Source organism: Trichechus manatus, unplaced genomic scaffold (assembly GCF_000243295.1).
Source record: "Trichechus manatus latirostris isolate Lorelei unplaced genomic scaffold, TriManLat1.0 scaffold00230, whole genome shotgun sequence".
In the NCBI taxonomy this organism is placed as follows: domain Eukaryota; kingdom Metazoa; phylum Chordata; class Mammalia; order Sirenia; family Trichechidae; genus Trichechus; species Trichechus manatus.
Window position 1 is genome coordinate 2149939 of NW_004444166.1, and position 16038 is coordinate 2165976.

Consider the following 16038-nt stretch of genomic DNA (forward strand, 5'->3'; position numbering starts at 1 on the left):
TCAGGAGCTGGTTGAATGGACATGGGAAATCCGGGCTGGAAAGGAGTGTGCTGTCACATCATAGGGAGAGCAACTAGGGTCACTTAACAATGTATGTATAAATTTTTGTATGAGAAACTAACTTGAATTGTAAACTTTCACTTAAAGGATAATTAAAAAATGTTAATCAGAGTGTTATATGTTATAATACCAAAGGTAATGATGCAATGTCAAAAATTCTTAACGTCACTCAAAGAACAGTAATTTGTTTTGAGATCCCTCCATGTACAACATATGCAGTAGAGTTCTAATCATGTGCAAACAACTGGAACATACCTGTCAAAAATGCTTTTGATTTGACAGACACTGGCCTAGGTATTTATGATGTATCAGTGAACAAAAGACAAAGATTCCACATTCTACTGGAAGTTACAGAAAACCAACAACAAACATAATAAATAAGTAAATTATGACAAATTTTTGAAGTGTTGAGTAAAAAAAGAAAAAGGTAGAATTGAACAAAAGGATCAGAGGTGGGGAAGAGGGAGGCAGAATGCTATATTAACTACGGGTCACGGTAACCCGTTGCCATCGAGTTGATTTTGACTCATAGCAACCCTACAGGACAGAGTAGAACTGCCCTGTAGGGTCCAAGGGGCACCTGGTAGATTCGAACTGCCAACCTTTTAGTTAGCAGTCGTAGCTCTTAACCACTACACACCAGGGTTTCCATGGATCAGGGTAGGACCTGCTAAAAGGCTGACATTTAAGCAAAGACTTGAAGGAGAGGATGGAATTTGCTTAGCACATATCTGGAGGGAAAGCATTCTGGGAAAAGGAAACGACCAGAAGAAAAGAGGAAAGTCCCTGTGGACCATAAAGGAGAGACTAGGAGGAGTAGGTAGGAAGAGCTTTCCAACCACAATGCTGATCTGACACCTGTGAAAGGAGAGAGGCAATGAAGGAGGGTTGGTTAGTAAGAGCCTCACACTGCAGTGCAGCTGTGAGAAAGTCTCAGCCAGACCAATGGGGATCCCCTGAGCAGACTGCCCACTAGAGGAGTCCTGCATCCAGCAGAAATGGCCTGCCGTGCTCAGTCATTGACTGGGCAGTTGTATAGCACTGGCGTGAATACGACACCGCTGGAAGCTACCAGCCAGATTGTCTTAAAGGCCATAAGGTAAGCGCATACCTACATGATTAAGAAGCAAAAAGGAGTCAATGTGACTAAAGCAGAGTGAGCAAGAGGGAAAGCAGCAATGATGTCAGAGAGATACAGGGATGGGTGCAGACCATGAGGGTCTTGTGGGCTATTGTAAGGGATTTGGCTTTTTACTCTAAATGAAATGAATTTACTACCAGTGAAAAACAACTGTGTGATTTTGAGCATAAGAAAGTGGCATGATCTTACTTCTCTTTCAAGAGTATCACTCTCCTCACTGTGTTGTAAATAGGCTGGAATCAGGCAAGGTAAAATCAGGGAGACCAGGTAGGAGGCTGTGTCAGTGATCTAGGCAAGAGGAGACAGACAGGGCTCACACAGTGGTAGCAGTGGACAGAAGAGAAGGAGTCCAATAGTAGATATGTGTGGGAGATAGAACCAACCAGACTTGCTAAGGGGTTATAAGTAGAATGTGAGACATAGGCAAGAATGGAGGATGACTTCAAGTTTTTGCACTAAATAACTGAAACGATGAAGTTGACATCAGCTGGGATCAGAAGGCTGGGGGGAGTAGGTTTGGATTTGGTCAGCTGAGATGCTTATTAGAAATCAAGTGGGAATGTCAAGTAAGCAAATTATACATAAATATATAGATATAGGCAAATTTATATACGTTCATGTGTATACATATATATGAATTCAAATTCAGGAGACAGATCTGGGCTGGAGATAAGAATTTGAGAGTGATCAGTATATAGATGGATAGTGTTTAAAATCATGATCCTGGAGAAGATAAAGAAGACCGAGCTAAGGGCCAAACCCTTTGGCATTCCAAAGTTAAAATAAGGGACAAGAGGAACCAGCAAAGATGTTTAAAGGAGTACCAATGGGATAAGAAAAAAAGCAAGGGAGGTATTATTTGTCATTTGTTGAGAGCTGATTATAGAACAAATCTCTAATTCTTAGAACAACACTACAAAGAAAATGTTATCTTCATTTGTTCAGATGACCCAGCTGAAGCTCAGAGAGATTCTTATATAAAGGTGGTATGGTAGCACAGTGGGTAAGCGCTCAGCTGCTAACCAAAAGCTCAGCAGTTGGAACCCACCGACTGCTCGGCAGAAGAAAGTTGTGGCAGTCTGCTTCCATAAAGATTACAACCTTGGAAATCCTATGGGTCAGTTCTACTCTGTCAGTTCTACTCTGAGTCAGAATCAACTTGATGACTATGCGGTTATTGTTTTGTTTTGTGGAATTGTGCTTAAGAGCATGGAACTGAATGGCCTGGCTTTGAATCCCAGCTCTACCCACTCACTAGGTCTGCAATCTTCTGCAAGCTACTTTGCCTTTCTATTCCTCAGTTTCCTCAACTGTTAAATGGGAATGGTATCTACCTCACAGAAATTTACAGAAGTAAATTAATTATTCTTAAAGTTCTTGGAACTGTCCTGGCACATACCAAACACTTTATCATTGCCTGTTAATTAAATAATTATATAAACTTTCTAAAAGTCACACAGCTACTAAGGAACAGAGATAGAATTTGAACCTAGGATCTTCTGTATTCAAAGCCCACCCCGGTTCTATCATAGCATAGTGAATGTGACTCTTCCCTTAGCATTAGCATAATCTAACTAATCTAATTAGGGGAATTGATTATTTGGACAAATGGAGAGACAGTTCAGAAAGGCTGCATCTAAGATATTTTACTCAATAGGAAATGAAGTTCTGAGAGGACAAGTTAAGTCAGGTAAACTTGAAAGCAATAAACGAGAGAACTAGAAGAAAGACCAGGGCCCCTGGGGGTAAGATGGGGGACAGCTGGTTTTGTGGGGGTCTTTTGCCAAAAACACAGAGCCCCTGGTGTCGGTTTTTCAGGGGAAATTAAGAAGACCAAAGGACTTTACTTCTCTCTTGTTTTACCTACAGCTGACCTTTTTCTTCTGGATTCCTACCATCAGGGATGGGATGGCTATGAATCTCTCTTTAAAGTGACACTAGAAAAGTAATCAGAAGAAACAGGGTAAGCTAACATTCACAAGCCCCAGGTTAAGTGGAATGAAGCTAAGGACAATCAGTATCAAAGACAATACGGAAGGCAAGTAGAGATATTGTAAGGGAGAGTCCTTTCATGTTGATTATGAAGAGGCCAAATCATTCCGAGTAAAGTCACAGCAAAGGGAGAATAAAGTGGTTGTAAAAGACCTGGACACCCAGATCAGAGAAGATGAAGGCTGGAAGAGTAACCTTGGAGAGTGGAAGTGAATAGAATGAATCATTCTAAAGTAGCTCAAAGAAAAATTAAACCAGTGAAAACAGAATTATAAAATTGTAGGCTAGAAGGAGCTTTTGGCATCATCTTGTTGAACTGTTTTATACATGAAGGAAACTGATGCTCAGAGAAATCCAGCGATTTGCCCAAGTTCTAGAAACTAGTTACTGGCAGAATCAGGGCTAAACCATAAGTGAAGGTTCAATTTTGACAGATTTTCTTAAAAAGGAAAAGAAATTTACCAACTGACTTTACAAAAGAGAAGAAAGAATAAAAGTCCTATAAGGAAGGTTAAGGTAAGAATTAAGCATCAAAGGGACACCTTGGAATCTGAAACATAGGATAGTATGAAATAAGGGACCATAAATAGAAGAATGAACAGAGAACTGGGGTCTCTCTTCCTGCTTAAAAGGATTTGAAAAGACTTTTGAGAGGTGACACAAATGAGTGAGAGTTAGAAAATTTAATGTTTGGGAGTAAGGAGACTTTCAAACAAATTACTTAAGTAAAAAGAAATCATTTGATAGTTATCTGTAAAAAGAAAAGTAGTCCAAATTTTGGGTTTTAAAACAATTAATTATTCCATATTTTGTTTTGAAGAAGCAAAATACAGACTAAATGAAGCCTGATTTTTATTTTTTAAAAAAGTCATTTGATGACTACCGTGGTATGGACTAGGGAATTCAGCTTGAAATTTATAGCACTTATATAGAGTTTTTCCTCCATATTTCTTATGTTTGTATGCAGTAATGAAGAAATATGGAAGCCGTCTGGTGGCCAAATAATATCTGTAAATTCCCATGGACAAACCCTACCCTTTATATTTCAAAATTATTAAGTTCAAATCCTGTTATGGTTCTACTTTTATTAGTTTTTCCCCATCAATGGTATTATTGATTGATTAATTCCTATTGGCTTCCTAAAGTAGAAAAAAATTATGGTTGAAGTAAAACACCTCATAGAGAGGAAAAAGTAGAGTACATATGAAGTGAAAATCTGAAAGAAATGGTAAAACCTTTTATTCTAGCCACGCAAATCTCTCTTGTGTGGGAGACCCAAGGCAAGGGAATACTTGGCTTAGGCAGTTGGTTTGGTAGGGACCAGAGTTGCTTACATGGGGACCATAGTTATTTGCCAGGCTTTTGGCTGAATAATGATGCCTAACTGTGGCACAGCCCTTTGTACAATGTACAAGTGTACAAAGCATTGTCATACTCTTAACTTCCCTCAGACCTACAAACCATGAGACAGAAAGGGCAAATGGTACACTTCTAAGGAAACTGAGGGTCAGAGAAGACAAATAATTTTCTCAGTATCACAGAGTTAGACATGAGAGACCCAGAATTCAAACTAAGGTTTTTGTTTTTGTTTTTCCACTTCTGACAAAGTCCAAATAATGGATTTTTTGGTAATTATGACTAGGTTTCTATTGGGAGAACTGGTCCCATAGTTACTACCTGTGACCCAGGGTCAACCTAGGCCAGGCATGATAAAAGTCTCTTTTTGAAGGAATTTACAACAACCACCAACAGTAACTAGAAAGCATTTTTCCTGGAGGTGATGACTTCTTTGGGCCAGGTCTTAGATTTAAAAAGCAGGGGAGAGTTCAGTTCTCCAATGTCAGGGGACATATGTTTACCCCCAGGATAACTTGGTGTCTGTGTACATTGGTAAACAAGGGTCTCCTCTAAAGATCCAGGTGCCTCATGTGCAGAGGCTGTCTTTCAGATCACCCATTTCCCCATCATTGGAGACTTCCTCCTCCAGGGTCCTATGTCATCTGAGAAATTGGAGCCTGGAAGGAAAGTGCAGGCCAGGCCTAGGGCAAAATTAAATATACAAAGTAAATTGTATACTCATAGATGTTTAACTAAAATGTCTAAGTTAAACCATAGGAAAGTTCTTTTGAGGGGAGGTCAAAAATAGTTGAATAGCAGCGATTACATATGTTAAACCTAATCCTACTTGGAGTCTTTATCAAATGGTAAAATTGGACCAAATCAGCTTATGCATATTAAATTTTGTGATCATAAAAATCACAGTTCTTTTTTCACACATCTACTTTCCTAATTTTTAAATCCACTGTATCCATTCTTATTGTTGTTTGTTGCCATTGGGTGGATTTTGACTCATGGCAACCCACTGTGTGCAGAGTAGAACTGCTCCTTAGGGTTTTCAAGGATGTGACTTTTCAGAAGCAGATCGCCAGGCCTATCTTCTGAGGAGACTCTGGGTGGGTTTGAACTGCCAACCTTTTGACTCATAGTCGAGCACATAATCATTTGTGCCACCTAGGGATTCCCAAAATATCCATTAGCTATTTAATAATAACTATAATATAAATTAAAATGTTTATATTGAATTATGTATGGAAATTCTTTTACTGTTATATAAGACATCATTTGGTTTACATTCTCATCTTTTAGTAAAATCCTAAAACTTATGTCCTTTTTTTTCTTTCAAAATTGTTTTTGCTCTAATGAATTAAGTGTACTTAAGATAAATCTACTGGACTAAGCATTACATGGTAGTTTAAGAAACATGGAGCAAAAAAAAAAAAAATTATGGAAATTCAGTGTGTTTCATCATGTTCTTCATATGTTTCCCGCTTGTGTAAGAGGAGACTCATGGCTCCAATGTCCCAGGTTATACCATACTAATTTTCACCTCCATGTTTCTCCTCACACTATTCCATCACCTTTAATGCTTTATCCTCTACTATGCCTGTCCAAATCTCACTCATCGAATCCCAAATCTTTTCATGAAATAATTTTTTATTATGTTAATGGATATGCTGTCCTATCTTCCTCAAAGTTTCTACCTTATAATTTAGCTTCATTTTCTTCATTAGATTAATTTCTGCATTGTATTAGTTCTGATGCTCTTTGAACATTTTGCCCCCCCACCATTTGTTTTTGGGCACCCAAATAAGGTTAGGCTCAGAGGAGGGACTTGAGAACCTACAAAATTAATACTTATTATTAAAATGTAGCAGTTATAATGTCTATACTTTAAAATTTTACATAATACAAGTCAACAGGAATATTCAAATCTATTGATACCCAAACCTAGGAGTATTAAAGAGGTCATAAATAGATTACATGATATTGTATTAGCCTTTTTGTAACTCTGTGTACAGAAACAAATTTTTTGTCAAAATAGGTAAGCAAGAGAAAGTATTAACTCACTTCCATTTAGACTTTGGTGGGTTTTTGGAGCGATAGCTAGGCAAAATGAGAATTTAGCATCAGACAAAATAAGGGAGTCAATAAAAATATTCCAAAGTGACACTGAATAAAGAAGACCAGGAAAATTCATAAGAGACTACCACAAAGAAAGGCAAAATAAGAACTAGTGAGAGAAGGTAGCTGGTCCTTGACCAGCCGGCTTTATGAGTAAAGTCAAGGTTTAGTATTACTGTCAGAGTGGTAACTACTCTAGGCTTTTGTCCTGTGCTAGAGAAGGTGAGTTGGTCCATGAGTGAGCATCCTATGTTTTCATTATGTACTGAGCTGGAAATGAGACTCCTGATTTAAAGTAACCCGTAGACTAGAGTCAAATGTGAAGTGGCAGAAAGGGGGAACTGGATGGTTGCCTGGAGGATCAGATCACACCCACATAAGACCCTGAACCTAGGAGAGTTCAATAAAGCCCTGAGGGTATAAAACTGGAAGGGAGCCAAGCTGGGGCCTGTAATAAATTTCAGTGGGAGCAGAAGGGAAAACAATATGAAAGAAAGATGATGGCTATCAAAGCAGTAATAGGAAAAGCAGTAAGGGATGATTTTGGAGGAGGGAATTTCAAAGAAGCGATTAAGCAGGATGAAACCAACTGAGCCAAAATACCGAAAAGACCACTTTGAACAAGAACTAATAGCTAACTTGGTTTTTCATAGAGAAAGGGGTCAGTGAAAACCTTTCCAAAAATAAATCTTGTCTCCAACAGGAAATAAAAGAAAAAAATCAGATTCTTAGTATGTATGCTTTGGGGAGGGGAATGTGCAATATTGCAAAAGACGGTGACTTTATTTTAAAGAATTTTAAAGAATACCTCCTTTTACAAAGAATGATTAGACACAAGCTACTTCCATTCAGTCAGATGCTCTCCCTGAGAGTAACTTAGGCACTTCTGGAGCTACATTAATCTTTTTCGGTCCCTGGAGCACCATTAAGTACAGGCAGCAGTAATTTACTAAATTGCATACTCGAAGCCTGAAAGAGTTAATGCGGCTCCAAAAGTGTCTAACATTTACCCAGGGAGTAATTTACACACTGGAAGCATCTGGCTGAATATGGATTCAATTGTTTACTGTACTGTGGGTCTCACAGAAAGGAGGTCACATGCTTTCTCTTATTGAAAAGTTCTGGGGAACAATTTCTTTCATTTTAAAAAAATGTACCTACTGCCACATTTTCCTTTGGTAATCTATTTTTCATAGTACTAAAAAGAACAGATATTGCAAGAAATATACCTAGATTCTTTGATTTGCCAAAGCAAACAACTGTATTTTAATTTTACCTTTGTTACCTGAAGGTTTTGAGCTCATAGGGTTGAAGTAATACCGAATTTGGGAGCAGTCTTTATTTCTGCTCTGGAAGAGGTCATTCTTAGATTTGCACAAATGTTTGTACTGTATCTCTCGGCATGCCAAAATGCTTTACTGCAGCGCTGTTTACTACAGAATAGAAGAATAGCAGGACATAGTCACGCATGAATCAATGCCAAGTTATTCTGAGCAAGAGTGCATCAGTACACATGTTCCGAACTGCTCAAATGTCAACAGAAGCATCTGACTAGGTATTAAATGTTTTTGTAATTCCTTCTGCATTGTGTATGCCCTGCACCATGCACAGGATGTTATAGGAAGAGAGGGAGCTCTCGCATGAAAAGAGCTTGTGATCTAAGGGAAGGAATGCCAGCAAACGAACAAGTAGATGTAAAATTCAGGACTGTATAGGATATATTACCAAGATAGCTTTTAATTGCCAAGATAATCATACCCTTTCTAAGAATGACTGAAATCCAAGACTTGGTGTATAATTGCTTATACATCTCAAGTGGTTATATTTGCAATCAACAACTTCTATCTCAGCAGCAGAAATGTGTGATCATTTTTAAATATTTTATCCATTTGCTCAGGAACTCCAAGGATGCTAAGCCATACAGTTCCTTCTTAAGCTGGGCTCCCTATTTAGGCCAAAGTTCATTTTACCCTTTCAAATAACTTATTAAATACAGTTACCAATATAAGCAGATGTTGTCATATTAGAGAATTTCATTTTTTAACAATTTTCTATTAGTTATTGACTGTATTTCCTTAATATTTTATTTTGATCTACTAATCTATATCCACTGGAAATTACTTTTTCAGATAAAATAATGCTTATTCTTTAAATCTACTTGAAAGAAATGTTATACAAGAATACAGAAGATATTATTGTAACTCAGAACTCAGTTCTATTGTAAGTAGAACTCAGTAAGCAGAATTTCAGTTTTAATATGATGAACTCTAATCAAAATCCCAAATCATTTTACTCGCTATATGTGCAGTCAAAAAACCAACAAAGTATTTTTAAAACATGTGATAAGATGCCCCCTTGACCTTGACTCCTTGAAAAGAGAAATAATTTCATCACTCCAGTTATTCCACTCTTCATAAGTTCTAACATATATTTTAAGTGCAATTCTGCCTTTTTTGGTGATGGAATCATGCTCTCCGTTGCGACACTCATCCTTCCCGCCCCCACTTCTCTCCCTGTCCCTTTTTTCTGTGGGTCTCCTAAAGCTTCCTGGAGTCTCTCTAATCCTCTTCGTTCTTTGCATTTTCATCTGATCTCAGAACAGTTACGCAGATCCTGTCAGCCCTTGAGCCACTGTTCTCTCCCTTTGACTCATTCTGTTGCTCGCATGTTGTATTTAATACAAATACAAGTAAATAAGTGTATGCACCAAAATTATTGGGGCATCTATCAGATCTGCCTGTTCCTTTAACCATGAAGTCCAAAGCAATTTATAGAAAATGTATGCGTATAACAGCCTTGTAAAATAAATAAGGTGGGAAATTCTATTATTTTTCTTTTTGTAGTTTTTTTTAATTTCCAGAAAGAAATAAAAAGTGACTTCTTTCCTTTTTCCTTTCTAGAATGCTCGAGAGTTGCTCTAGCTTGCTTGAGTCATACAGTCAAGAGTCATTTACTCACATTACATGCGTATCTCTGCTTCCTTCAGTCTGTGTTTGAAAAAGACCTCTTGCAAGGATTATAATCCATATTCTATTTGTCCACTAGCCTAAAGCCAAAAGGGGCAGAGTAGCATACTCTAAAGCAGAGTCATCTCTAGTAAATTATGGAATAACAGTATTTTTAAAGAAATGCTCAAAACTCACAGACTTTTTGTGGCTTGTTTTAAGCCTTAAAAGAGTCATGTTTGTGTTCCTCTAAAAGAAAGAAATGAATTTGACTATGAAAGTGTACTTTGCTATGTGAAACTAGAAATAATTCAGTAGAGATAAGATTAGGAAAAGCCTCATAAACAGAAGAACAAAGAAATAAAATTATGATGGGGGGGAATAAAAACAAACCACTCTATAAGCATTGCTCTGACCAGTAGTGACTGATGCAATGGAAAGACATCTGATATAATCTTTAAGAAAAAAGGAAAGGGAAATGATCACACTTTTAGGTGCCCTGGTTCTTCGTCTGAATTGTAGCTCCTTTCTTTCAGAAGTATAATAATATCTTAATACACAAAGTATATCACTCTGCTGCTTTGAAATTTTTCATTGAAGAAAAATAATTTATATAATTGCATAATTTTACACGGTAACATTTATAAAGGAAAAAATCAAATACATTTTAAAATACCATGCCTCTAGAACATCACATGCCCCCTGGAAACATCCCAAGCCTTTACGGTAGCAAATCAGCCAAGGTTCCCACGGAGGAAAAACAATAGACTAATACAGGAATCTCGGGACACATACTTTTTATCTCCGAGAAGCTGAGACTGCTTTACTGATATCAGGTCATTAATCATCACTAAGTAAAATAACCCTCATTTCTGAAATAGGCAGAGATTATTCTCTCCGTTTTATGAATGAGGGGAATGGATCAAAGTTTAAACGGCTCACCAAAAGCCACACTCGCAGATCCAGCGAAGAAACTGATGATCTACCAAGTCCTACATATAGGCACTACCTACCCTTGCTTTAATTTCTGCATAAACAGAACAATGGAAGCAACCTCCCTTTGGATAATAGGTGAATCCCAGAAAAATGCTTGCAAATTGAATTTTTGTCAGGAAAATTGTATTTTAAATAAACTTTGAGCAATACAAAGAAACCAGTAGACAGTTTTTCATAACATAAAGAATCCTTTTCTAATATGAGTAACACTCCATCATTTATCTATTTTACAACTTTTGAATATGATATAATGGTTGTTTTTCAAGTGCAGCCTATAATTCAATACTTTTCCCATAGCGCTTCTAATTAAGGTCTTTCCTTACCTACCTCTAATTACCTGCATCTTTTTTTTTTTCCTTTTATGAATTTTTCAGATGCCTCAATCTGGACTGAGCCAGTAGTTCTGGCTCTGTCCCAATACCTGACAAGACCCACTTGCCAAACTTAAAATGTATTGGTTGGATAGACTACAAATTCACATTATTGCATATAAAGTAAGACTCTAGTCAGCTGAACGACCGTTGGTTTCATCTTCTGCCAGCTACCCAAAGCATTCTTCAGAGTGGCTCTTTCACAGCTTTTTCACTCACCTAATCACCAGATTCTCTGCAAGCCTTTTATTTTCACTTCCCATTATGCACACAAGTAGCCCTGGTGGTGCAGTGGTTAAGAGCTCCCTGCTAACCAAAAGGTTGGTGGTTCAAACCCACCAGCCACTCAAAGGGAGAAAGATGTGGCAGTCAGCTCCAGTAAAGATTACAGCCTTGGAAACTCAATGGGGCAGTTCTACTCTGTACTATAGAGTCGCTATGAGTTGGAATTGGCTCGACAGCAATAGGTTTGGCTTTTCGGCGTTCTATTGACAGGATGAAGCCAGTAGATTTCCTTCAACTTTCCACTTCTCTACTTCAAAAATACCCATATCAGCTCACTTCTTCCTTTTTCTCTTGAAGAAAAAAGTGCTTCCATTTCTTTCAAAGACCAACTTTTCTTTTTGTGTCCTTGATCCCACTCCATCCTGCATTTCCCACTTTTTTGCCCCATCTACATCCTATTTCTCCAGCATGTTTAGTCTCTTCCTACTTTTCTAACTCTATTCTGGTACATTTTCAGGAGCTCGTTTGCTACCTCCATCAACTCACTACCTACTTGTCTTCTCACCCCAACCTCAACTGTTGGTTGTCTTTTTTCTCAAGACTATTAATAACATCCTCCTCTTCAAATCTAGTGGGGGTTTTCCCTGGTATCAGCCTTCATGGCCTCTTTTCAATATGCTCTAAACTTTCATTACTTCAATCTATAGCACTATGGGATGTTTCTTCTCTATCTCGCCCCAAGTATGTCTTCTTCCCATCCTCCTTCAGAGATCACTTTCATTTCTCCTATCGTTTACATTTAAATGTCCAACCTCTTGGCTTGATTCTCTTCTCCTTCTGTATGCTTTCTTGGGGATCAACCTAGATCTTCAAAAGTACCATAGGGTTAGTGGTGAACAAAGGAAATTATATGCCACCATTACATGATGATATCAATATACATATATAGACAGAGAAGCGTATTTATTGCATAGTACCTAGTGGGGGAATAAAATGGACTACTATAAAGGAATTCACCTAAATATTAACAGTGGTTATAACTCAATGATGGGAGAATGGGTGTATTTTATTTTCTTCCAAAGTTTCTATAGTGTCCATGACCCCTAAATTCATGTTCTAATTATATTTTCCTGAAGTCCCAACATAATTTCAAAAACAACAGTCTCAAAACAAAACTCATCAACTTGAAAGGAGCCAGGTACAGGCCAAAAGTTGATGAATTTTTTGGGAGAATGTAGTTTTTGAAATCCTGCTGGGAGTTCAAAGAAGATATATAATTGGAGATACGGATTTATCAGTCAAGGACATTGTATAAACTTTGAAATAAACTACACCGATAAAATATCACTGAATCGTATCCCCTATTAATTTTTTAGTGAATTCCTTTATAACATTTGTTCCATATTTTCCCACTAAATACTATGCAATAAACACCTTTCTGTGTCTATATATATGTATTTATGTCATCATTTAATGCTGGCATATAAACTCCTGTGTTTGCCATTAATCTTATGGTGTTTGTGTTTGCCTCTGACTTCAGTCTACTCTTCTGGCCGTTTGTCTGTCTACTCTCTTACTAAGGTCATGGAGCTACTAAGTGGCAAAGACAGGATTTGAATCTAGGCTATCTGACTCCAAATTCCTGCTTTGCACTGCCCCAAGCCCCCGGCAATCAGGAAACAACTAACAAAGCTTCCCTTGCAATTCTGAAAGGGAATCCGATAAGAAGAAAAATCAGTGGAGCCCCCGAGAGAGGGATAAAAGGCCATGCCCCCTCTTCATCCCACACTACATCTGACCAAAGTGCTAAACAATCTTTTTCTCAATTTGATACAGATTCAAAGGAATTGTGCTTCTCAGTTTCTCTCTTGACAATCCTTTTACACAGCCTTGACCATTATTCACGCAGTCCCTTCTGCCACAAGTTTATAACCTGAATAGCTAAAAACCTGCTCTCCAAATATGCATACAACATTGTCCTTCAGCTTGCTTTTTAAAATGCAGAACTCCAGTAGAATCAACTTTTGGTTTAGTTATTTTTCTAAATTTCTGTCAGACAATAGCATAAGGAAAATGTCATAGCTGAAGTACACATTTTTAGTTCTCTTTGGCTTAGTGGTGCCAAGCCAAAAAATAATCTTTTCTCTCTAGATGAGTGACAATGTTAAAGCAATTGTAATAAGGGCAGAAGAAGCTCACAGGGTAGGACACTGATAGAAAAAACATGAAGGAAAGACAGAATACTATCAGTGAAGAGGAGAAGAGAAGAATGCTGAGCTGGAGGAAATACAAAGGGGAAAGCGAAAGATGGCAACAGGGGTAGGTTAGTAATTAAATGGGGTAGGGAGTTAAACAAGGAAATGGATTTTTAAAAAATGACAGTCAAAAGAAATTGAAACTCCCAGCCTAATTTCCAGAAGAAATAGGATCTCTCCCTTGCTTCTTGTCCTCGTGCCCCAATGTCTCTGCAGCTTCCCTATCTCATTTCATCTAACTCCTTCCTTCACTATCTTTTTACTTCTTGAACTTCCTAATGTTCTCTAATTCCTTTTGCTTTATTTTATTTTGCCTGTATCCTATTTCCTGCTGTGCCATCATTATCATAGCCTAGTTCTCCCCACATAATATGTGTCATCTTAAATCTGCTTTTAATCGTCATCCTCTATTAATAACCCCTTACCTATCACCTTTATTAATCTTCCACTCAGTAACTGACCATTGCTATGTTGTTTTAACTTGTTTCTCTATAACAAGTGTGTTTCCCCACATTCCATAGTCCTGCTGTTGTTGATGTGTGCCATTGAGTCAGTTCCGACTCACAGTGACCCTATAGGACAGAGTAGAACTGCCCCATCGGGTTTCCTAGGCTGTAATCTTTACGGAAGCAGACTGCCAGGTCTTTCCTCCCTGATTCGTTTCAGAGCCACTGGTGGATTTGAACCGCCAACCTTTCTGCTAGCAGCTGAGAGCTTAACCATTGCAACACCAGACTCCTTACTCCATAGTCCAAGAACACCCAAATGAGTGGATGGCAATCACTATAGCTCTTGAGTTCTTTGTCCTCGTTCAGTAAAGCTTCCCTGTTGCTACTGTGTGGCTCAGGTGCTCCCTGAAACAGCCTGTCAGATTCCTCCACTGAGGTTTCAGTTGTGGTTACTCTCCCATCTGGGACTTTAATTCAACAACTGCTTCTACTTCCTCTGCCCCTGACTAATGCAGCCTGCAAAAACCAGGTGGTTTCCACCAAAGCCACCATTTCTCTGTTCTCATCCTTGTGGAAGATAAATTGATGGTGATACTGAGAGAATATTACCTAACATTAACTGAATGCAGACTATATGCTGGGTGCTGTTCTAAAGAGTTTCATGAAATTATTCATTTAAATCTCACAATCTCTTTATAAAGAGGTGCCATAATTATTCTCAGTTTATAAATGAAGGAACTGGGGCACACGTATGCTAAGTAACTTACCCAAGGTCAAGTGACTCTTCTCTTATTGCCATGGATATAACTACTAGACACTCAAAAAGCAGCCTTCTCTTAATTGTTCCACTGCCTTCTCCTCAGGAACTTTGGACAAGTTTTTCAGGTTTGATGTGATGTACCAGAAGCAGCCCTCTCTGCCAAAATCATGTCAGTATCCTGGTATGCGCATGCCAGGACTACACACATCTAGAGTCTTCTAATTTAGGAGTGTTTCCTGTCCAATGTGGCCTCCCTTTAAGAGAGACATGTTTGTCTTATACTTTTTGCTTTTAGATTCTTAATTCAATTGTACTAGGCCTGACCTTGTTGTTGTTAGTTACTGTTGAGTCAGTGCCAACTCATGGCAACCACTGTGTGTCAAGAATAGAACTGCTCCATAGGGTTTTCGAGGCTGTGAACTTTGGAAACAGGTTGCCAGGCCTGTCTTCGGAGGCCTCTGGGTGGGTTCTAACTGCCAAACTTTTGGCTAGAAGTCAAGTGCTTAATCATTTGTGCCACTCAGTGACTCCAGGACCTAACCTTAAGACCTCAAAAAGCACATTCATTTGTTTATTAACTTAATGATCACTTACTGGGGGCTAATTATGTCCTAGTCGCTGTGATGACCTGAGTAGGACATGTTTCCTGTCCTCAAGGCAATCAGGGTTAGGTGGAACACGGTGGTCAGGGTGGGCAACAATTTCCAAGGGAAGGAAACTCCACAGTGGATGAACACGGAGCTCTGGGTGTTCTGAGGCACCATGATGAATGGCAGCACAGCAAGGCGCAGGGTGGAGGGGGTGTTTTCACGGACGCTGTGTTTGGAGAGCTGGGTTGAGCTGCTTGCATGAAGGCATATCTCAGCCTAGGGAGAAAGAGTCAGGTAGCGAGAAGAATAAAGTACCTTTTAGCAACTGTGGATTGGATAATAAATGCTGGTTTACAAGCTGCCAAAAAGATCTTTGGAAATTGTTTTTAGCATGTCTGTAAAGCTATTTAAACTAACAATTTTCAAAAGAATAATTCCAATATCCCAGTGACATCTTGGGATCCTGAAATCACTTGCAACACCTCTGCTTATTTGGGCTTCTTTCTTTTCTTTTCTTTTCTTTTTTAATAATTCCTGGATCAATGTCATGGGGTTGTTAACGTAAAAAGACCAATTGCAAGTCAAACCGGGCGGTCTATGCACGTAAAACAGAAGTAGTGCAGCAGCATCCTTCAGATTACGTTTGCTCTTCTGATCGTCAGTGATGACCCATCGACTTGCATGAAACTCTTGCTATTAACTTGCTAGAATGTTCTGAATGAATAGGTCCACTCCAGCAGCACCTATTTTGTGAGTAACTGTGATGCTTGCATCTGAAACATCAACAGATGA